At 45.4% G+C, this 24353-nt stretch overlaps 1 protein-coding gene across 7 annotated transcripts in view; it reads right to left on the bottom strand.

Annotated features, from left to right (window-relative positions):
- SLC45A4 (solute carrier family 45 member 4) overlaps positions 1 to 4567 on the bottom strand; it is a 105591-nt gene extending 101024 nt beyond the window's left edge. For 3 of the 7 annotated variants that reach the window (XM_083360066.1, XM_083360064.1, XM_083360070.1), the window contains exon 1: positions 4297 to 4567. The gene's annotated coding sequence lies outside the window, so the exon portion shown is untranslated. The remainder of the gene's footprint in view (positions 1 to 4296) is intronic. The other 4 variants (XM_083360067.1, XM_083360063.1, XM_083360069.1 and 1 more) reach the window with 2 other exon arrangements.
- Positions 4568 to 24353: the final 19786 nt, after the last annotated feature.

Here is a 24353-nt window from a genome sequence, read left to right on the forward strand (position 1 = left end):
TCAATTTCTCTTTCCAGGTGCATTTTTCCCCTCCCTTCTCTCACTGCTTCCATCTTCTTTTCTTAGGCTAGCATAAGGAGCAATTTAAGGTGGCCTTCGCGTCCCGACAGCACAAATGCCTCTTCATTCACATTGCCTGGACCGGCTGGCTCCTCTTTTGAGTCTAAAATGCCTTACCCCTCTCGGGAAACCTGTTAGACCGAGAGCCTCAGTGGACACTCTTGACCAGCGTTTCCCAACCTTAGGAACTTGAAGATGCGTGGACTTCAACTCCCAGAATTCCCCAGCCAGCATAGCTGGCTGGGGAATTCTGGGAGTTGAAGTCCACGCATCTTCAAGTTCCTAAGGTTGGGAAACGCTGCTCTTGACCATCATCCAAAATCCCCGTGCAGAGAGCCTTAGGCTCAACTCTCCCCCTAGCAGGCACCCTCTATCCCGCCCTCCCCCCCCCACAAGGTTTCCCCCCGACTAATTCAAAGCAACCCCAGCATGAAATCTTTTCCAACTGCCATCAAAGGACCCCCTTCTCTTCTACCTGGTGTCTGCAAAAGCATTCCCGGACAATCTGCTTGGTTGCATAACCGCTGAAATCGCTTCCTCCTTTTTTGTGCCATTCGCAGCTCTTAGATCATTTTGCAACCAGCAAGTTACTCCTCTCCGGGGCTGGTTTGTCTACCAAGCAGGTACAAAATCCTCCCCATACTTTCTCTCTCTCTCTCTCTCTCTCTCTCTCTCTCTCTCTCTCTCTCTCTCCTCTCTCTCTCCCTCCCTCTCTCTCTCCCTCTCTCTCTCTCTCCCTCCCTCTCTCTCTCTCTCTCCCTCTCTCTCTCTCTCTCTCCTGGGTCTTCTCCTTCTCCAAATTCTACACCCACCCACCCACAATTCTTCTGCTCAGTAGAGTCCCCCCTTCTTTGCCAGAAATGCCTCATTAATCATTTCCATTGGCGCGTTTCTCAGGACGCTTCTCTCGCATCCAAGACCTGTCCCAACTAAGGTATCATTTCACACAAGGGGGGGGGGGGTTTCTCTGTCCGAAAGCCCACTCCCCTTTCCCACAACCTCTGCGTGCCTCCTAAGAGGCCCGCCGTTTGACCTCCAACTTATCTCCCCAATTACGAGGCCGAAGAACAAACGTTCTGCTTTATTTTTATTTATTTATTTATTTTAATTCCATTCATATCCCGGCCTTCTCCGAAGACTCAGGGCGGCTTACAAGCTTTATGCCCGTCCATTGAAGCTTCAGGACTCCCTTTTCATCCATCCCTGCCCATCCCTCCCAACAAAACTCCACAACTCTCTTCCAAAATTCTCACTCAGGATGTGGTCTGATCCTCAAGCTGCCTAATCACGCCCATCGGTCCATATCAGAATATCTCCCTTCGTGCCACATCGCCTTTCTCAAAATCTTCTCCCGTCTCCTCTTGTAAACCCATCATCCCCTTCTCTGCCAGGAGGAGATGTCGTCCATGGAACTCCTTTGATCCGTTAGGACTCTTTGGTCCAGGAAAGAATTAGACCTGTGGTCCCCAACAACCAGTGGCTCCCAACCCACCCCGCAGCATGCGAGCAACCGGTCTGCACCAAAAAGCAAAGCCCCATCCGCGGGATGCAGGCAGCACAGAAAACCACGCAGCCTCCCATCCACGGGAAAACTTCTCTCCACGGAATTGGTCCCTGGTGCCCAAAAGGTTGGGGGCCTCTGAATTAGACCACCAGAGTCCTCCTCTTGCAAGAGAAGATGGATGGACTAAACTGCCTCTCCCCAGGGTATCATGCTGAAGAAAAAGCTGATGGTTTTTCCCCACCACCACCACCAGCAAACTAACCCCAATTTAGGTTGTAGGGACAAACTCGTGCAGAGATACGAGCATCTCAAGGGCTGGGAACAAAGCAGGCAAAAGGGGTGGGGGTGGGATTTTGCAGCAAGGGGGAGGCCTTTGCACATCCCGGAGGAAGAGGGTTTGAGGAACCCAGCAAGGATGCGCTTCTTCCCCCCACCCCCACCCCAAGCCTGGGATTATGTAACTGTTCCGTCGGGCTCAGGCTAGGAATGACAGGATGGAGCGCCAGCCTCAACCCAAAGGGAGCAACTGCGGTACCACCGGAGCGAGCCAGCCTCCTGCATCCTCGCAGCAGCAGCAGCAGCCACCCAGGGCCATCTGCTCCATCCCAGCCAAGCAGCCCCTCTTTTTTTTTTTAGGGGGTCGTCTGGAAGGAAGGCGGCGGAGGGATTTGATGGAGAGGAGACCTGGCCAATCCAGAGCAAGGATGGATCAAGCAAGCCCACTTCCCCCCGCCCCTCATCATCATCATCATCATCCCCCCACCCCACCCCACCCCAAACCATCGCAACCTCGGCCCGCAGCCACCTTCTCTCCACCACCACCCCCACCAACCCCAACCTGGCGCCCTCCAGGTGCAACCATCCTCCCCAGCATCTCCATCCCCCATCCCCTCTTTTTTTTCTGGGGAGGGGAGGCAAGACACGGGGAAGCATCGCCCATCGGGAAAGCGGATCCGACCCTCATCTGCCAAGAAGCTGCGGGCTGACAGACACGCCAAAGCAGAAGAAGCGAGCAAGGGGGGTGGGGGGTGCAGGGAAGAGAGAGAGAGAGAGAGAGAGAGAGAGAGACAGACAGAGAGAGAGAGAGAGGGGTGCAGGGGAAAAGAGAGAGAGAGAGAGAGAGAGAGAGAGAGGGAGGGTGCAGGGGAAGAGAGAGAGAGGACAGAGAGAGAGAGAGACAGAGAGAGAGAGAGGGTGCAGGGAAAAGAGAGAGAGAGAGAGAGAGACAGAGAGAGAGAGAGAGAGAGGGTGCAGGGGAAGAGAGAGACGAGAGAGAGACAGAGAGAGAGAGAGGGTGCAGGGGAAAAGAGAGAGAGAGAGAGAGACAGAGAGAGAGAGAGAGAGAGAGGGTGCAGGGGAAGGAGAGAGAGAGAGAGAGACAGAGAGAGAGAGAGACAGACAGAGAGAGAGAGAGAGAGGGTGCAGGGAAAAGAGAGAGAGAGAGAGAGAGAGAGAGAGAGAGGGAGGGTGCAGGGGAAGAGAGAGAGAGACAGAGAGAGAGAGAGACAGAGAGAGAGAGAGGGTGCAGGGGAAAAGAGAGAGAGAGAGAGAGAGACAGAGAGAGAGAGAGAGAGAGGGTGCAGGGGAAGAGAGAGAGAGAGAGAGACAGAGAGAGAGAGAGGGTGCAGGGGAAAAGAGAGAGAGAGAGAGAGAGAGACAGAGAGAGAGAGAGAGAGAGAGAGGGTGCAGGGAAGAGAGAGAGAGAGAGAGACAGAGAGAGAGAGAGACAGAGAGAGAGAGAGGGTGCAGGGGAAGAGAGAGAGAGACAGAGAGAGAGAGAGAGGGTGCAGGGGAAGAGAGAGAGAGAGAGAGAGAGAGAGGGAGGGTGCAGGGGAAGAGAGAGAGAGAGAGAGACACAGAGAGAGAGAGGGTGCAGGGGAAAAGAGAGAGAGAGAGAGAGAGAGAGAGAGAGAGAGAGAGGGTGCAGGGGAAGAGAGAGAGAGAGAGACAGAGAGAGAGAGAGAGAGAGAGACAGAGAGAGAGAGAGACAGAGAGAGAGAGAGGGTGCAGGGGAAAAGAGAGAGAGAGAGAGAGAGACAGAGAGAGAGAGAGAGAGACAGAGAGAGACAGAGAGAGAGAGAGGGTGCAGGGGAGAGAGAGAGAGAGAGAGAGAGAGAGGGAGGGTGCAGGGGAAGAGAGAGAGAGAGAGAGACACAGAGAGAGAGAGGGTGCAGGGGAAAAGAGAGAGAGAGAGAGAGAGAGAGAGAGAGAGAGAGAGGGTGCAGGGGAAGAGAGAGAGAGAGAGACAGAGAGAGAGAGAGAGAGAGAGACAGAGAGAGAGAGAGACAGAGAGAGAGAGAGGGTGCAGGGGAAAAGAGAGAGAGAGAGAGAGAGACAGAGAGAGAGAGAGAGAGACAGAGAGAGACAGAGAGAGAGAGAGGGTGCAGGGGAAAAGAGAGAGAGAGAGAGAGAGACAGAGAGAGAGAGAGAGAGACAGAGAGAGAGAGAGACAGAGAGACAGAGAGAGAGAGGGTGCAGGGGAAGAGAGAGAGAGAGAGAGTGCAGGGGAAGAGAGAGAGGGGGGGTGGGGGTGCAGGGGAAGAGTGAGTGAGAGAGAGAGACGGCGCGCGCGCGTTCCGACGTGCAGACGCGTGTCGCGGGCAAAGAGGTCGTGAGGACGCCCCTTCCCGCATCCTTCCCGCGAGTCCAACGCCGCCGCCGCCGCCGCCGCCGGGTGGGGAAGGCCCGCTCGGAGGGAGGGAGGGAGGGAAGGGGCCCGGCTCGGTTGCTACCTGCTCCTCACGGACCGCGCTGCTCCGCCGGGGCCCGGCTGCTCCCCGTGGCAGGGGCCGGCTGCGTGGACGGCGCTCGGGACGGGGCTGCTCCGGGGGTCGCTGCGGGGCGTCCGGCGCGGCCACGACTCGCGAGGAGGGGTGGGGGGGGCGGCGGCAGGAGCGGCGACGGGCCAGCAGCGGCGAAGGGCGCTTTATACCCTCGACTCCTCGGAAACCGTCTCCGCGCAACGCTTCCGCTTCCGCCCCGCCCTCGCGCCCGCCCGCTCATGAATATGCAGAGCAGGGCGGGGGCGGAGGGGCGGAGGGGGGGAGGGCGGAACGGGCGCGCGGCCAATGAGGGGGCGGGGAGGGCGTCTTCTTTCTCCCCCCCCTCCCCCGCCCCGCTCGACCCGCGGAAAGGCGCGCCCGGATTGGAAGGTGAGCCAACCTGAGGAGCCGATGACGTCACCGCGCGGCGGCGGCGGCGGCGGGAGAGAAAAGGGCGGGCGCGGCACGTGGTCGACTCCGGCCCCTCCCTCCCTCCCTGCCTCCCTCCCGCCGGACGGACGGCCAACCTGGCGGGGTCGTTGTGAGGAGGGCGGAGGAGAGGTTGCTCCACAGGGGCTTGGGGAAATGGTATAGGGCAGGGGTCGGCAACCTTGGCTCTTTTATGACTCGCGGACTTCAACTCCCAGAATTCCCGAGCCATAGCTGGCTCGGGAATTCTGGGAGTTGAAGTCCGCGAGTCATAAAAGAGCCAAGGTTGCCGACAACTGGTATAGGGTCCAAGGTCCCTTCCAACTTTATATTATTATTATTATTATTATTATTACTATTATTATTATTATTATTATTATTATTATTAATTATTATTATTTATTATTATTATTATTATTAATTATTAATTATTATTATTATTATTATTATTACCTTTGGGAGACCAGCGGGAGATCAGGGCAATGGAGAGAGAGAGAGAGAGAGTTATAGGGGGGGGGACCGTTTCCCCATCCCAGCCTTTAAATGCGGGCCGACGTTATTCACTTAGTCCTGGACTTACGGCCGTAACTGAGCCCAACGTTGATGTTGCTGAGTGAGACGCTGGTTCGCTGGGCTTTGCCTCGTTTTACGACCTTTCTTGCCACAGGTCTTAAACGAAGCGCTCCATCACTGGAGGTTTTTAAGAAGAGACTACTACTAATAATAATAATTTTTTAAAATTTTTATTACATTTATATCCCGCCCTTCTCCGAAGACTCAGGGTGGCTTACAAACTTAGCAGTATATTTGTATACCGCCCTTCTCCCGAAGGACTCAGGGCGGTGAACAGGGCAATACATGTTAAAAGACAAGAATACAACAATTAAAAGAGATTAAACAAGATGCCCCAAAACTATAACAATAAGTTAAAATACATAAAAAAACAATAAAACCCAAACCCATCAGGCCAGGCCGGCTTGTTCGAACAAGTAGGTCTTTAGATCCTGCCGAAGGAGCAAAGGTCGGGCGCCATCCGGAGCTCGACCGGAAGACGGTTCCATAAATCCGGTGCGCCCACAGAGAAGGCCCTCCCCCTGGGAGCCACCAGTCGACATTCTCTGACCGGTGGAGCCCTGAGGAGGCCCTCTCTGTGGGAGCACACTGGGCGGCGAGGAAGTTGACGCCGGCCGCAGGTGCTCCCTAAGGTATTCCAGACCCCTGCCATGTAGGGCTTTGTAGGTCATTACCAGCACCTTGAATCTCACACGAAGACAACTGGGAGCCAATGCAGCTCACGGAGCAAGGGTGTAACATGGGAGTATCGGGAAACTCCCAACACAACTCTCGCGGCTGCATTCTGTACCAGTTGGAGCCTCCGAGTGGTCCTCAAGGGCAGCCCCATGTAGAGAGCGTTGCAGTAGTCCAAACGAGAGGTCACGAGCGCATGAGTGACCGTGCGCAAGGCCTCCCGGTCTAGATAGGGCCGCAACTGGCGCACCAGGCGAACCTGGGCGAATTTGCTGGACAGAAGGTCGCGAAAGGGGCATCGCCTGAACCCAGGATCCTGCAACCGTGGTAAATAGAAGTCATTGGCCAAGCACTTGAGTGCTGATCACATGATCGTGAGGTTGCTGGCAGGGTTGTCTGTGTGAAAAACGGCCACAAGAAGTCATGTTGTAACTTTGAATGGTTGCTAAGGGAACTGTTGCAAGTCGAGCACTACCCGTACTGTAGTTCCCCTCCTGTGGAACTGCCATTTTGATGTGCCCTGGAGCCCCCTGGGCAAGTTTCAAAAAAAATGGAGGAGGTGCTTTTTTCAGGAGGCGAGTAGGCCTTCTTTGTCTTTACTTTGAAGACGTTTCGCTTCTCATCCCAGAAGCTTCTTCAGCTCGGACTGGATGGCGGGGAAAATGGAAGGACTTACACTCCTTGCCGACAAGCTGGTCATTTGCCTCCTTTTGGAGAGCTGTTGAGGACACCTGGAGGTTTATCTCTCTGCAAGGAGTATAAGGGACGCTGTGGCTCAGTGGGTTAGGACGCTGAGCTTGTCGATCAGAAGATCGGCAGTTTGGCGGGTCAAATCCCGAGTGCCGCGTAACAGAGTGAGCGCCTGTTACTCGTCCCAGCTTCTGCCAACCTAGCAGTTCGAAAGCACGTAAAAATGCAAGTGGAAAAATAGGGACCACTCCGGTGGGAAGGTAACAGCGTTCCGTGCGCCTTTGGTGTCCAGTCATGCCGGCCACATGACCACGGAGACGTCCTCGGACAAGCGCTGTCTCTTTGGCTTTGAAACGGAGATGAGCACCGGCCCCTAGAGTCGGAAACGACTAGCACACATGTGCGGGGGAACCTTTACCTTTAAGGAGTATAAATCCTCCCATTTTCCCCCACCATCCGATCAGAGCTGAAGAAGCTTCTGGGATGAGAAGCGAAACGTCTTCAAAGGAAAAACAAGAAAGTCCAGTTGCCTCCTGAAAAAGCCCCTTTGGGACAACCAGGACCTGGGTGACTGAGAATCTCCACAGACAACTTTGTGGAGGATCACCCTCATGTGGCTAATCGGCATGGATATTGATCTACACGAGAAAAATTCTTCCAGGAAACTCCCTTCCTGGGTGGGGGGATTTCTCCCATTGCCGGTGAGACCCCCCTACCTTTGGGTCAGCTGCGAGACAGCTCATCCTGCACAACGTTTGCATCTGAAGACTGTACATGCAGGTAGACCTTGGTTTACAACCACAATGGGGTCTGCCACAAGGCAGAGGGGGCCAGGTTTTTCACCAGAGCACTAGAGGGAACGACGAGAGACAATGGTTGGAAACTGGTCAAGGAGAGATTAACCTGCAATTAAGGAGAAACTTCCTGACAGTGAGGACAATTAACCAGTGGAACAGCTGGCCACCAGAAATCGTGGACGCTCCATCACTGGAATCTTTTAAGAAGAGACTAGAGATGGTATAGGTCCTCCTGCTTGAACAGGGGGCTGGACTAGAAGACCTCCAAGGTCCCTTCCAGCTCTATTCTATTCTATAATGTAGCCCAACATTTCTGTTGCTAAGACAGGTGTATCGTGAGTTTTGCTGCATTTTATGTCCTTTTTGCCACAGTTGTTAAGCGAATCACTGCAGTTGTTGAAGAGAATCGTGCGGTCCTTAAGTGAACTTGGCTTCCTCTGTTAACTTGGCTTGTTGGAAGCCGCGGTTACAAATGGTATCACATGACCCTGGGACAGTCCAACCATCATAAAATATATGCCAGTATTCAAGTGTCTACAGGTAATTGAGCCCAAAATTATCTGTTGCTAAGCGAGACATTTGTTAAGTGGGTTTTGCCCCGTTTTACGACTTTTCTTGCCCCAGTTGTTAAGTGAATCACTGCAAGTGAATTACTGCAAGTAGTACGGTTGTTAAGTCAGAAGGACTCAAAAAGCGATCACAGAACCCTGGGACGCTGCGGCCGTCATAACTACGAACCAGTTGCCAAATGCCCCAATTTTGATTGTGGGACCTTGGGGATGGTGCAACGGTCGTGTGATAAATGCTCATAAGTCATGTTTCCCCCCAGTGCTGTTGTAATTTCAAACGGTCACTTAAACCAATGGTTGTAAGTCAAGGACCTCCTGTACTTATCTTTCAAGTTCCCCTGCCTTGAGGGCTGCTGACTTCCAGGAAATTCCACTTAAAACTGCCCCCTTAAAATTCTCCCTTGCATTAAGTCTTTTCGCTGATTGCATGTTAATTTTAGAATTATAGTAAAGGTAAAGGTAAAGGTTCCCCCGCACATGCGTGCTAGTCGTTTCCGACTCTAGGGGCCGGTGCTCATCTCCGTTTCAAAGCCGAAGAGCCAGCGCTCGTCCGAGGACATCTCCGTGGTCACGTGGCCGGCATGACTAGACGCCAAAGGCGCACAGAACTCTGTTACCTTCCCACCGGAGTGGTCCCTATTTTTCTACTTGCATTTTACGTGCTTTCGAACTGCTAGGTTGGCAGAAGCTGGGACGAGTAACAGGCGCTCACTCTGTTATGCGGCACTCGGGATTCGACCCGCCAAACTGCCGACCTTCAGATCGACAAGCTCAGCGTCCTAACCCACTTTGCCACCATGTCCCTTAGAATTATATCCTGCCTTTATTTGACAGCGCACACTCAAGCCAGCGCAGCTAATGTTCCTGCTTCCTATTTTTCCCACCGCAACAACCCTGTGAGGTAGGTTAGGCCAGACAGGCCCCAAATAATTTTGCAACTTTCCTCCCTAAATTTTTAGTCCAACGTTTTTAAAATCACTGCACCAAACTGCCTCTCTGTTTTTAAACACCTCCATGTTACTCTTGCCATATTTGACACATGGGAACAAAACATGTTACCGCTTGCCTGTTTTGGTAATTATGTGCCTGAGAGAAATATGTAGATTTATTTTCCTTATTTTCCCCCTTTTCTATCGTTCCTCCAGATAGATTTAAAGTGTCATGCGGAGGTCGATTTTACTCTCGTGAAAATCCCACCTAGCATTAATAAAATGTTGGAATTTGGTCTGAAAAATACCCAATACATTACAATATAATGAACAGGAGCTATCTTTCTGCAATTCTCTTATTTTAATTAGTATAAAATTAAAGATTCTGGATAGTAAGAATAAGGTGGAACCAATGACCGAAAAAGTGGTGAACCTCTTTTTATTGAGGAAATGAAATTCTAGAAGTTTTAGAGACAAAGGTGAACATGTTTTCAGAATCAATAACAGCAATAGTAAAAAAAAATATTGCCTATCATAAAAAGAGAGCCGTAACCATGACTTTGTTTCACAACCACGTAGGTGTTATTTCACAACTATGTGATATGAAACCCAGAGGAGCTAAGCTAAATTTCATTAAAAGGCAAAAAAGCAAAAAGGTAGGGATATAGCCCGCAAACAGCCTCAGTGACAGGATTTCTGGAGGAAAAACCTAGACAAATAATATATTTGCAGATTAAATTTCGGGGCAGTGTTTTTTCAAGCTTGGTAACTTTTAAGATGTTGGCTGGGGAATACTGGGAATTGAAGTTCACCCATTTTTAAAGTTACCAAGTTTGAAAAAAAACCCATCGGTTTGGGGTGGGGTGGGGGGAACTTTTTAATTTCTAGGAAAAAAAGGATAAAGCCATGGGATGGGATAATAATAATAATAAGAATAAGAAGAAGAAGAAGAAGAAGAAGAAGAAGAAGAAGAAGAAGAAGAAGAAGAAGAAGAAGAAGAAGAAGAAGAAGAAGAAGAAGAAGAAGAGAAGAAGAAGAAGAAGAAAAGGAAGAAGAAGAAGAAGAAGAAGAAGAAGAAGAAGAAGAAGAAGAAGAAGAAGAAGAAGAAGAAGAAGAAGAAGAAGAAGAAGTTGGAAGGGACCTTGGAGGTCATCTAGTCCAACCCCCTGCTAAGGCAGGAAACCCTATACCATTTCAGGCAAATGGCTGTCCAGTCTCTTCTTAAAAACTTCCAGTGTTGGAGCATTCACCACCTCTGGAGGCAGGTTGTTCCTCTGGTTAATTGTTTCAACTGTCAGGAAGTTTCTCCTTAGTTCTAGGTTGCTTCTCTCCTGGATTAGTTTCCATCCGTTGCTTCTTGTCTTTGCCTTCAGGTGCTTTGGAGAATAGCTTGACTTCCTTTTCTTTGGGGCAGCCCCTGAGATATTGGAACACTGCTATCGTGTCACCCCTCACCCTTCTCTTCATTAAACTACACATACCCAATTCCAGCAACCGTTCCCTATATGTTTTAGCCTCCAGTCCCCCAATCATCTTTGTTGCAGGGATAATGGGATATTGTTGATGGGATAATGGGATATTTTTTCCTAAAATCACCATCATCCAAAGGCAATTTGTCTCTTTCAGCCACCAGAGATGATAGGTGCAGTAATTATCTGCAGGGTTAAGACATTCTAGATTAGGGGGGTCTTCAAACTTGGCCCTTTTATGACTTGTGGACTTCAACTCCCAGAATTCCAGAATCCTGGGAGTTGAAGTCCACAAGTCATAAAAGGGCCAAGTTTGAAGACCCCTGTTCTAGATGTAGGCTAGGATAGTGTTTATCCATCTTGGCCGCTTTAAGACTGGCTGGGGGATTCTGGGAGTTGACACCCACATGTATTAACGTTGCCAAGGTTGAGAAACTCTGGTCTAGAACACGTTGAGAAATTCTAGGACCTGGGTTAAACCCAGATTAAACCCCGTGATCTTGCTTTGCCTCGACCTCTTTTGATCTTGCTGCCTGAGCGTTTTCCCCCAGCACACTTTACAAGCAACACTTCTTGTCACCTTTTGGATGCCTTTCGTCCCCCCCCCCACTTGGTTGATGAAGCTGTAGCAGAATACATTAGAGAGAGAGAAAAACAGACTCACAAATATGCGTGGTAACAAAAAAATGAAAATTAAAAAAAACACCCGTCGGTTCCTGCTTTGCAAAAACTTTTTTTTTTTTTGGATGCTGAGCTCAGCAAAAATTAATAGGCTGGCTTCGTGCAAGAGGAACAGAATTGATCATTTCTTTTTTTCTCCTGTTTGTTGAAACGTGACTCTGATAGGACGTTATGGGCTAGAGAGCGTCAGGAAATATGCAGAGGAAGATCATCTGCTATCTTTTGTCTTACGCTGGTTTTTTGGTGTGTGTGTGCGTGTCTTTTGTTTCCAATGTTTTTAACAATTTTAAGTCACCTAGAGTCTCTGGGAGTCAGGCAGCATATAAATTTACTGGATTATTATTATTATTATTATTATTATTATTATTATTATTATTATTATTATTATTATTATTATTATAACAAGGTTCAGATACGGCACTAAGTAATCCAGACCTACCCATTAGGTCTGGACTGAGGGGTTTAATGTTTTTAAATTGTGATTTAATTTTTGTGGCTAGACTTAATTTAATTTATTTTAATTTATTTTAATTTTTATTGGATTGTTTTTAAATTTTGCCTTGTAAACCGCCCTGAGTCCTTTGGGAATAGGGCGGTATATAAACCGAATAAATAAATAAATAAATAAATAAATAAATAAATAAATAAATACATACATACATACATACATACATACATACATACATACATACATACCCATCAAGGTCATAACTTGTGATGGTCATAAATCGAATCACCCATGTGACCGACCTGATTTTACGACCTTTTTTTTTTTGCAGAGATTGTTAAGTGAATGCTGTGATCGTAAAGCGACCTCTGTAGTCTGTAATCAGAATGGAGCTGGAAAGGGACCTTGGAGGTCTTCTAGTCTAAACCCCTGTTCAAGCAGGAAACCCTATACCATTTCAGACAAATCATTCTCCAATTTCTTCTTTAAAAACCTCCCGTGATGGACCACCCACAACTTCTGAAGGCAAGTTGTTAGGCTGATTGTCCTCACTGTTAGGAAATTTCTCCTTAATTGCAGGTTGCTTTCCTTGGTTAGTTCCCATCCATTGTTTCTCATCTTGCCTTCTGGAGCTCTGGGGAATAATTTGACCCCCCTCTTCTTTGTGGCAGCCCCTCAAATCCTGGAATACTGCTATCCTGTCACTCCTGGTCCTTCTTTTCCCTAGATTGGCCATACCCAATTCCTGCAACCGTTCTCCAGATGTTTTTATCTCCCAGGCCTTTAATCATCCTAGTTGCTCTTCTTTGCACTTTTTGCCGAAGTCTCAACATCTTTTCTGTAATGCCTTGACCAAAACTGGATATGGTATTCCAGGTGTGGCCACACCAAGGATTTATAAAGTGGTACTAATACTATGCTAAAGCCTTTGATTGTGTGGATCATAACAAACTCTGGCAAGTCCTTAAAGAGATGGGCATACCAGACCATCTTATTTGTCTCTTGAGAAACCTATATGCGGGCCAAGAAGCAACAGTGAGAACTGGACACAGAACCACTGATTGGTTCAAAATTGGGAAAGGAGTCCGGCAAGGCTGTATACTGTCGCCTTGCCTATTTAACTTATATGCAGAGCACATCATGAGAAAGGCAGGGCTAGATGAATCAAAAGTTGGAATTAAGATTGCCGGAAGAAACATCAACAACCTAAGATATGCAGATGATACCACTGTAATGGCAGAAAGTGAAGAGGAACTGAAGAGCCTCTTGTTGCGGGTGAAGAAGGAGAGTGCAAAAGTTGGGTTGAAACTAAACATTAAGAAAACCAAGATCATGGCATCCGGCCCTCTCAATTCCTGGCAAATAGATGGGGAAGAAATGGAGGTAGTGACAGATTTTATTTTCCTGGGCTCCAAGATCACTGCAGATGGGGACTGTAGCCAAGAAATTAAAAGACGCTTGCTCCTGGGGAGGAAAGCCATGGCAAATCTAGACAACACACTAAAAAGCAGAGACATCACCCTGTCAACAAAAGTGCGTAGGTCAAGGCTATGGTCTTCCCAGTTGCAATGTATGGCAGTGAAAGCTGGACCATAAGAAAGGCTGAGCGCCAAAGAATTGAGGCCTTTGAACTGTGGTGCTGGAGAAGACTCCTGCGAGTCCCTTGGACCGCAAGGCGATCAAACCGGTCAGTCCTAGAGGAGATCAACCCTGACTGCTCTTTAGAAGGCCAGATCCTGAAGCTGAAACTCAAATACTTTGGCCACCTAATGAGAAGGAAGGACTCACTGGAGAAGAGCCTCATGCTGGGAAAGATGGAGGGCAGGAGAAGAAGGGGACGACAGAGAATGAGGTGGCTGGATGGAGTCACTGAAGCAGTAGGCGTGAGCTTAAATGGACTCCTGTCCTCTACCAGAAGATGGTAGAGGACAGGAAGGCCTGGAGGAACATTGTCCATAGGGTCACGATGGGTCGGACACGACTTCGCAACTAACAACAACAACTAATACCTCACCTGATTTTGATTCTATGCTTCTGTTTACACAACCAAGGATTGTGTATTAGCTTTTTTAGCTGCCACTCACCGCAAACTACTGTCTCGTGTGTTTTGATTGTCCACTAGGACTCCAAGGTCCCTCTCAACGGTTGCTGTTTTTGAGCCAGTCAGTCATCAAGCGATGGTGCAGTGGTTAAGCCAACCAACGGTTCGTTATGGGCTGGTTTGGCTGAGAACCAGAAATAAATGCCAGTTTTTGTTTTTATTTATTTATTAAATTTATCTCCCGGCCATCTTGTGGTTCAGGCGTCCCTGAACTGCTTTGATAAAACTCGGTCACATTGCAAACGACTGTAAATGTGGCCAGTTGCCAAGGCCTGACATGGTCATGTGACCATGAGGGGGGGGGAAAGTTCCTGATATGTATTCATCTGTTAATTATATTAAGTGTTCACATGTTAATGACATTATTCGTTAGTTATGTTACATCAAGTTGAAATGGTTTTAGAACGCTTCGTGAGGTAAATCTCCATTGACAGTTCAGCACGCGGCAATTTGACAGCTGTCAAATTGCCGGCAGCTAATACGCAGGCGCAACGTTGACAGCTCCACACGTAGACCCGAGCTGTCAGAAACCAACGCAGACGATTGGCCCATCCGACGAGCGGGAAAGCAGCGGGTCCAGGGATTGGCGGAACCAACGAACAGCGGGCTATATAAGGGAGCTGTAACCCCACTGCCTTGCCTTGGTGTACCTCAATAAATCTAGAAGCTGAACCTGCTGTCTCCGCATATCCTTGTCCCACGTATCTACTAGTTCCTGCTGGCAAAAGACCTACAGGTAGACTTCATTTACTGCCTGCCTCATTCAGTGACCAAAGTTACGGTGGTGCTGAAAAACCTTATTACCAATGTCCACATTTATGACCTATATACAATGTCTCTCAGTCATGTGAACACCATTGCCAAATGTCCTGTGACTGATATGTTTTTCCCTCCCTTACAGAGTAATTGTTTTAAAAGGTGTGTGTGTGTGTGTGTGTGACAGAGAGAGAGAGAGAGAGAGAGAGAGAGAGAGAAAGAGAAAGAGAAACAAAAACAGAAATCAAAATCAAAACAAAAAAACCAGGTACTTTTATTATTTATTATTATTTATTTCTTAATTTTATTTGTATACCGCCCTTCTCCCGAAGGACTCAGGGCGGTGAACAGGGCAATACATATTAAAAAACAAGATACAAAAATTAAAAACGATTAAACAAATGCTCATGAATAAGTTAACACACATTAAAAATAGATTAAAACAGATTAATAAAACCCAACCCCATCCCATCAGGCCAGGCCGGCTTGTTCGAACAGGTAGGTCTTTAGATTGCGCCGGAAGGAGCGAAGGTCGGGTGCCATCCGGAGCTCAACCGGAAGATGGTTCCATAAATCCGGCGCGCCCACAGAGAAGGACCTCCCCCTGGGGGCCACCAGTCGACATTCTTTGACCGGTGGCACCCTGAGGAGGCCCTCTCTGTGGAAACGCACTGGACGGAGGGAAGTTAATGCCGGCTGCAGGTGCTCCCCAAGGTATCCCGGACCCATGCTATGTAGGGCTTTGTAGGTCATTACCAACACCTTGAATCTCACCCGGAAGACAACTGGAAGCCAATGCAGCTCGTGGAGCAGAGGTGTAACATGGGAGTGTCTGGAAACTCCCAACACAACTCTCGCGGCTGCATTCTGTACCAGCTGGAGCCTCTGAGTGGTCCTCAAGGGCAGCCCCATGTAGAGAGCGTTGCAGTAGTCCAGACGAGAGGTCACGAGGGCGTGAGTGACCGTACGTAAGGCATCCCGGTCTAGATAGGGCCGCAATTGGCGCACCAGGCGAACCTGGGCGAAGGCCCCCCTAGTCACAGCTACTATATGGTCTTCTAGAGAAAGCTGTGAATCTCGGAGGACTCCCAAGTTGCGAGCCCTATCTATGGGGAGTAATAACTCACCCCCCATAGAGAGAGATGGGATATCCTGAATATCCCGAGATGCCGGTACGCACAGCCACTCGGTCTTGTCAGGGTTGAGTCGAAGCCTGTTCCTCCCCATCCAGACCCGAACCGCCTCCAGGCAGCCTTTTGTAGGCAATCTCTCCTGTCCGTGACCCATTTGTTTTTCTTCTCTCTCCATCCCTGTCCCACATAACGGAGAGATTGGAGAGGAAGGGATTTCAAGAGAGTAAGCAGGCACACAATGGAGAATTCCCCGGCCCAGGCTGTCTGTGAGCACACTTGAAGCTGCAAGTGCCACCACATTCCTTCCAATGTACCTCTGCTTACTCTCTTGGAATCTATTCTATTCAAATAATGTGTTTATTTTTTTCCCCCAGTTTCCCAGTAGATGGTGAATCACGAGAAGAAGACAAACATCCATTAAGTGGAAATGGGACAAAAGTGTTCTGGAGCACCCTGGGCTCTGTTCACATGCCATGTTAAACTGGATGAAGGGCAGGCCCATTGAAGTGGGTGGCCAAGAGCTTAGATCCTGCTTGTTTATTTTATTTATTTATTTTTATTTTAATTCCATTTATATCCCGCCCTTCTCCGAAGACTCAGGGCGGCTTACAAGCTTAGCAGTAGCCTTCATTCTATGTATATGCCTGCTTATTAGGGCTTTCACACACCCCCCCCTAAGCGGCATTATTACAAAGTCAGCTTAATTGCCCCCAACAATCTGGGTCCTCATTTTACCCACCTCGGAAGGATGGAAGGCTGAGTCAACCTTGAGCCTGGTGGGACGCAGCTGGTGTTACTTAAGGAGGCATTAGTCTGGGTCACACTAATTAATCTGAAACTTTTAGAAGGGGATAAAGCTAGTTAGCTAACCTAAGACAACTCTATGGAGATTCTCAATCATCCAGCTCATGGTTGTCCCAAATGTGCTTTTTGCAACAGGCAACTGGACTTTTAACTTTTTTTTCCCCTTTGAAAATGTTTTGCTTCTCATCCAAGAAGGTTAGAAACGAAGAAACAGGACCAAATCTCATTTCTCATCCTTTCTCATCTTTCATACCATCTTCTCCTGTTGGTATCTTATGATTTATCACTTGCTGTTTGTATTTTAGGATTAATGATTGTAACTATGGGTAATCCCCGAGTTACAACAGTTCACTTAGGTAACTGACCCGGTGTGGCAGGATTGGGGGAGAGGGGAAGCAGTTGCTTGAGGTATCTTAGTAAGCCAGGGGAGACCGTGGGGGGCCTTAAACAGGTGTGTCCAATCACACTTAAAGAAGTCTGTTCCGTTCCGTTCTATTCCATTCCATTCCATATTTCTATTCTATTCTATTCTATTCTATTCTATTCTATTCTATTCTATTCTATTCTATTCTATTCTATTCTATTCTATTCTATTCTATTCTATTCTATTCTATTCCATTCCATATTCTATTCTATTCTATTCTATTCTATTCTATTCTATTCTATTCTATTCTATTCTATTCTATTCTATTCTATTCTATTCTATTCTATTCTATTCTATTCCATTCCATTCCATTCCATTCCATATTTTCTATTCTATTCTATTCTATTCTATTCTATTCTATTCTATTCTATTCTATTCTATTCTATTCTATTCTATTCTATTCTATTCCATATTCTATTCAATTCTATTCCATTCCATTCCATTCCATATTCTATTCAATTCTATTCTATTCCATTCCATTCCATTCCATTCCATTCCATTCCATTCCATTCCATATTCTATTCAATTCTATTCTATTCCATTCCATTCCATTCCATTCCATTCCATATTTTCTATTCTATTCTATTCTATTCTATTCTATTCTATTCTATTCTATTCTATTCTATTCTATTCTATTCTATTCCATTCCATTCCATTCCATTCCATATATTCTATTCTATTCTATTCTATTCTATTCTATTCTATTCTATTCTATTCTATTCTATTCTATTCTATTCTATTCTATTCTATTCTATTCTATTCTATTCTATTCTATTCTATTCTATTCCATTCCATATTCTATTCAATTCTATTCCATTCCATTCCATATTCTATTCAATTCTATTCCATTCCATTTCATTCCATTCCATATTCTATTCAATTCTATTCCATTCCATTCCATTCCATTCCATTCCATATTTTCTATTCTATTCTATTCTATTCTATTCTATTCTATTCTATTCTATTCTATTCTATTCTATTCTATTCCATTCCATTCCATTCCATATTCTATTCAATTCTATTCCATTCCATTCCATTCCATTCCATATTCTATTCAATTCTATTCTATTCCATTCCATTCCATTCCATTCCATATTTTCTATTCTATTCTATTCTATTCTATTCTATTCTATTCTATTCTATTCTATTCTATTCTATTCTATTCTATTCTATTCTATTCTATTCTATTCTACTCTATTCCATTCCATTCCATTCCATTCCATATTTTCTATTCTATTCTATTCTATTCTATTCTATTCTATTCTATTCTATTCTATTCTATTCTATTCTATTCTATTCTATTCTATTCTATTCTATTCTATTCTATTCCATTCCATTCCATTCCATTCCATATTCTATTCTATTCTATTCCATTCTATTCTATTCTATTCTATTCTATTCTATTCTATTCTATTCCATTCCATTCCATTCCATTCCATTCCATTCCATTCCATATTTTCTATTCTATTCTATTCTATTCTATTCTATTCTATTCTATTCTATTCTATTCTATTCTATTCTATTCTATTCTATTCTATTCCATTCCATTCCATTCCATATTCTATTCAATTCTATTCTATTCCATTCCATTCCATTCCATTCCATATTCTATTCAATTCTATTCTATTCCATTCCATTCCATTCCATTCCATTCCATTCCATTCCATTCCATATTTTCTATTCTATTCTATTCTATTCTATTCTATTCTATTCTATTCTATTCTATTCTATTCTATTCTATTCTATTCTATTCCATTCCATTCCATATTTTCTATTCTATTCTATTCTATTCTATTCTATTCTATTCTATTCTATTCTATTCTATTCTATTCTATTCTATTCTATTCTATTCTATTCTATTCCATTCCATATTCTATTCAATTCTATTCCATTCCATTCCATATTCTATTCAATTCTATTCCATTCCATTCCATTCCATTCCATATTCTATTCAATTCTATTCCATTCCATTCCATTCCATTCCATTCCATATTTTCTATTCTATTCTATTCTATTCTATTCTATTCTATTCTATTCTATTCTATTCTATTCTATTCTATTCTATTCTATTCTATTCCATTCCATTCCATTCCATTCCATATTCTATTCAATTCTATTCTATTCCATTCCATTCCATTCCATTCCATATTCTATTCAATTCTATTCTATTCCATTCCATTCCATTCCATATTTTCTATTCTATTCTATTCTATTCTATTCTATTCTATTCTATTCTATTCTATTCTATTCTATTCTATTCTACTCTATTCCATTCCATTCCATTCCATTCCATATTTTCTATTCTATTCTATTCTATTCTATTCTATTCTATTCTATTCTATTCTATTCTATTCTATTCTATTCTATTCTATTCTATTCCATTCCATTCCATATTCTATTCAATTCTATTCCATTCCATTCCATATTCTATTCAATTCTATTCTATTCCATTCCATTCCATTCCATTCCATTCCATATTTTCTATTCTATTCTATTCTATTCTATTCTATTCTATTCTATTCTATTCTATTCTATTCTATTCTATTCTAGGCTTCAACTGGTACAAAATGCAGCCGCGCGAGTTGTGATGGGAGTTTCCCGTTACTCCCATGTAACACCTCTACTCCGCGAGCTGCATTGGCTTCCAGTTGCCCTCCGGGTGAGATTCAAGGTGCTGGTGATGAGCTATAAAGCCCTACATGGCTTGGGTCCAGGATATTTGAGGGAACACCTGCTGCCGGCATCAAGCTCCCTTCGTCCTGTGCGCTCCCACAGGGAGGGTCTTCTCAGGGTGCCACCGGTCAAAGAATTCCATATTCAATTTAATTCCATTCCATATTTTCTATTCTATTCCATTCCATTCCATATTCTCTTCTCTTCAATTCTATTCTATTCCATTCCATATTCTATTGGATTCCATTCCATATTTTCTATTCTATTCCATTCCATTCCATATTCTATTGAATTCCATTCCATATTTTCCATTCTATTCCATTCCTTTCCATTCCATTCCATTCCATTCCATATTCTATTAAATTCCATTCCATATTGTATTGTATTCCATATTGTATTCCATTCAATTCCTTTCTATTCCATTCCATATTTTCTATTCTATTTTCTATTCTATTCTATCCTATTTGAAGTGAAACATTTTTAAAGGATAAAAACAACAAGAAAATCCAGTTGCCTTTTGGAAAAAGCACCTTTGGGGCAGGAAAAATACTTTTTTTTATTCTTACAAACTGCCAATAATCTCTAGTTGATTTGGCAGGTTATCAAGGTGATTATGCAATAAATCACATTTCTTTCCTTTGCTGCTCCCTGCCACAAGACATGCATTATCCCCGGAACCAAAAACCTTCTTAAAGGAGGCAAGAACATTCCCAAACAGAGATAAATAGCTAATAAAAAAACCTGCGCCATTTTTTTTAAAACAAGTTACTTTGTGCTGCCTTTTTGCAGCACCGGCATTAATAAGTAATCAATTAAGGGAGTCAGGGTTTCAATCCTTTGATGGTTAGTCAGGCTAAGCCAGAAACCTGATGTCAAGATGCCCTTTTGAAAAGAAGGATGGAAAAACATGGCAAGACTGACCACGTGCTCCCGAATTAAAGCAACGCTTGAAAGATGAAAGGGTGCAATATTTGGGGCTTTTCAGCTCAGGAGTGGGGGGGGGGGGAAAGCCAGCATTAGAACGAGCATATGATAGAATTATATGTGCCAGAAGATGCAAAGGAAGACGTTGGCATTCTTCCGTAATAACATTGGCATTGTTATTTTGCCTGCATAACCAGAGATTAAGAAGGGCAATTTCCAGAGGGACTGGCAGCTAGGAACTGTCAGGTAGGACAGGTGATCAGATAGGACCGTCAACACTCCTGGGCATTTCGGCTACTGACGAAAGGGCTAAATGGCGAGATCTAGGCAAGGGTGGCTTCTCTCAAAAAAGTAGGGAGAGCCAGGCTGACTGGGTAGTGTGTGGATGGTGGCTACAGGAAATCTTAGGAGTTGTTGTCTAGTCCAGAGGAGCTACACAACCACAACAGAGGAGCTGAAGTCCATGCACCTTAAAGTTGTTCAGCTTGAGAAACAGTGGGTGGACTGTCTGTCTGACAGCTTTCATTATCTGTCTGTCTGTCTGTCTGTCTGTCTGTCTGTCTATCTATCTATCTATCTATCTATCTATCTATCTATCTATCTATCTATCTATCTATCATCTATCTTATCATCTCATATTTCTTTTTCTTTCTTATCTTTGTCATTTTCCTTCCTTCTTTCTTTCTTTCTTTCTTTCTTTCTTTCTTTCTTTCTTTCTTTCTTTCTTTCTTTCTTTCTTTCTTTCTCTTTCTCTCTTTCTCTCTCTCTTTCTTTCTCCCTCTTATCTTTTTTCCTTCCTTGCTTCCTTCCTTCTTTCCTTCCTTTTTCTTCCTTCTTTTCATCTCTATCCTTTTCTCCCTACTTGCTTGCTTGCTTGATTCTCTCTCTCTCTCTCTCTCTCTCTCTCTCTCTCTTTCTCTCTCTCTCTCTTTCTTTCTCATCTCTATCTTGTCTTTCCTCCCACCCTCCTTCCCTCCCTTCATTCCATTATCTATCTACCTTTCTCATCTCTCTCTCTCTCTCATCGTATCCTTTGCATCTATCCCATCATCCCTCCATCCATCCATCATCCACCCATCTGTCATCTATGCCCTCCCTCGAATAAGGCAACGTTAAGTGAATTAAGCATTATTGCCAAGAAAATTACATGGGTCTCTCTCTGGAGTCACCGGGATTTGAGTGTGGTTCAAGGACTCTTTAGTTCAATTGGATGCTAAGCGACAAACTGCTTTGCAATAAAAAAAAAAAGTCATAACAGTTCATGGGGAAAGTGTGGGAACGATGCTCCTGCTAGCTTCCCCTTGGCATCAAGCTGAGCAGCTTTTGAGCCAAGCCACGATGCTTCTCCGAATCCATATGCTCTTGGTTACTTAGAAAAATCTGGGCGTGTTCGAAAGCCCTCTTTTAGCCTGGTGAAGGGGGACCTTCTTTTCTGTGAGTAAAGTCACTCTTTGAATTAAGTTTTGAGGGTCTTCAACTCTGTCCCATTAAAGGCATAATTGGCTGGATTCGCCAAACATGTTAAACCATCTCCTTTGGCTTTGCAGCCACAGTGCAACATCCATAATGAAGCAACACAATGCAAGACTTACAACGCCTTGATAAGGCCACCCTTGGAATACTGCATCCAGTTCTGCTGGCCACGATATAAAAAAAGATGTTGAGATTCTGGAAAGAATGCGGAGAAGAGCAACAAGGACGATTGGGGGAACGGGAGACTAAAACATATGCGGAACGATTGCAGGAATTGGGTATGTCTATTTTAATGAAAAGAGGAACTAAGGGTGACATGATAGCAGTGGGCCAATATCTCAGGGGCTGCCCCAAAGAAGAGGGGGTGCGGTTTGCAGGGAGAGGAGGATGACTGTGGTGTCCTTGGTGCTCTCTGAGCTGGGTTGTTTTCCTGCAGACGTTTCATGACCCAACTTGGTAACATCATCAGTGCCAGACGGGAGTGGGGTTTGCAGAGGAGGAGGAGAACTGTGGAGTCCTTGTGTTTTGGGGAGATTCTCAGTCATCCAGGTCATCGTTATCTCAAAGGTGCTTGTTTTCCTGCAGACGTTTCATTGCCCAACTAGGTAACATCATCAGCACACTCTGGAAAGAGTACGGAGAAGAGCAACAAAGATGACTATGGGACTGGAGGCTAAAACATATAAGGAACATTTGCTGGAACTGAGTATGTCTAGTTTAATGAAGAGAAGGATGAAGGGTGACATGATAGCAGCCTTCCAATATCTCAGGGGCTGCCCCAAAGAGGAGGCAGTCAAGCTTTTCTCCAAAGCGCCTGAAGGCAGGACAAGAAGCAACAGATGGAAACTCACCAAGGAGAGAAGCAACCTAGAACTAAGGAGAAACTTCCTGACAATGAGAACCATTAAGCAATGGAATGGCTTGCTTCTGGAACTTGAGCGTGCACCATCACTGGAGGTTTTCAAGAAGAGACTGGACATCTACTTGTCTGGAATGGTGTTATGTCTCTCTCTCTCTCTCTCTCTCTCTCTCTCTCTCTCTCTCTCTCTCTCTCTCTCTCTCTCTTTCTCTTTCTCTTTCTCTGTCTCTCTCCAATGGAACTCCTTGCCTCCAGAGGCTGTGGGTGCTCCAACACTAGAGGTTTTTAAGAAGAGACTAGACAGCCATTTGTCTGAAATGGTATAGGGCAGGGGTCCCCAAGCCCTGGTCCAGTAGCGTGCCATAGCATGCCAGCAAACAGTCCACACAAACTAGCCAAACCCCATCCGCAGAATGCAGGCAGCACACAAAACCACACACCCTTCTGTTTGCGAAAAGAAACTCTCCATGGAACCGGTCCCTGGTGCTCAAAAGGTTGGGGACCTCTGGTATAAGGTCTCCTGCCTGAGCAGGGGGTTGGACTAGAAGACCTCCAAGGTCCCTTCCAACTCTGCCATTTTGTTATTCTGTAAAAGTTCAGAAGAGAAGTACCAGGGATGACATGATAGCAGTGTTCCGATATCTCTGGGGCGGCCACAAAGAAGAGAGAGTCAAGCCAAAGCGCCCGAAGGCAGGAGAAGAAGCAACAGATGGAAACTGACCAAAGAGAGAAGTAACCTGGAACTAAGGAGAAACTTCCTGACAGTTAGAACAATTAACCTGTGGAACAACTTGCCTCCAGAAGGTGTGAATGCTCCAACACTGGAAGTCTTTAAGAAGAAACTGGACAGCCATTTGTCTGAAATGGTATAGGGCAGGGATCAGCAACCTGAAACAGTGAAAGAGCCACTCGGAATTGGTTCCCTCACAAAAGGAAAAACTGGGAGCCGCAAAAAATGTGTGCACATGCGAGTACATGCGCGCATGCGCAGAACAGGGTTTGGCTGAAGAGTGGAGCCAAGGCGAGATATGCACCTACCCTGCATATTTGAATTGATTGGTTGAACTTTTTTAGTCCCACTTTTTTTTTTTGGACTGCACGTCAGAGGACTGGGAGCCGCAGGAGACGGCTGAAAGAGCCACATGCGGCTCCGGAGCCGCGGGTTGCAGATCTGTGGTCTAGGGTTTCCTGCCTGAGCAGGGGGTATGACTACATGACCTCCAAGGTCCCTCGCAACTCTCTGTTATTCTGTATTTCTGTACATCTGTACAAGCAGAATGTGTGACTATGAGACCACTTTTCCCAACGAATAGGACAGCAAATGTTACACGCAATTGATTAGGCAGCTTGTGAACAGATAGGCACAACTTTGTGTTCTGTTGTTAGCCCTAGCCTATTGCCTCCGTGGTCTTCAAAATTGCATTTGTCTCCAAAATTGCATTTATTCAGCAAAATTCTGGAATGGAGTTTCCCGTGCAACTTTTTTTTTAAAAAAAATAAAAATAAAAAATACACAGGTAGTAGTCCTTAACTTGTGACCACAATTGAGCCAAACATTTCTCTTGCCAATCAAGATAATTGTTAAGTGCTCCAGTTTACAACCTTTCCTCCCACGGTTGT

The sequence above is a fragment of the Vipera ursinii genome (genome assembly GCF_947247035.1).
Source record: "Vipera ursinii genome assembly, chromosome: 3".
In the NCBI taxonomy this organism is placed as follows: domain Eukaryota; kingdom Metazoa; phylum Chordata; class Lepidosauria; order Squamata; family Viperidae; genus Vipera; species Vipera ursinii.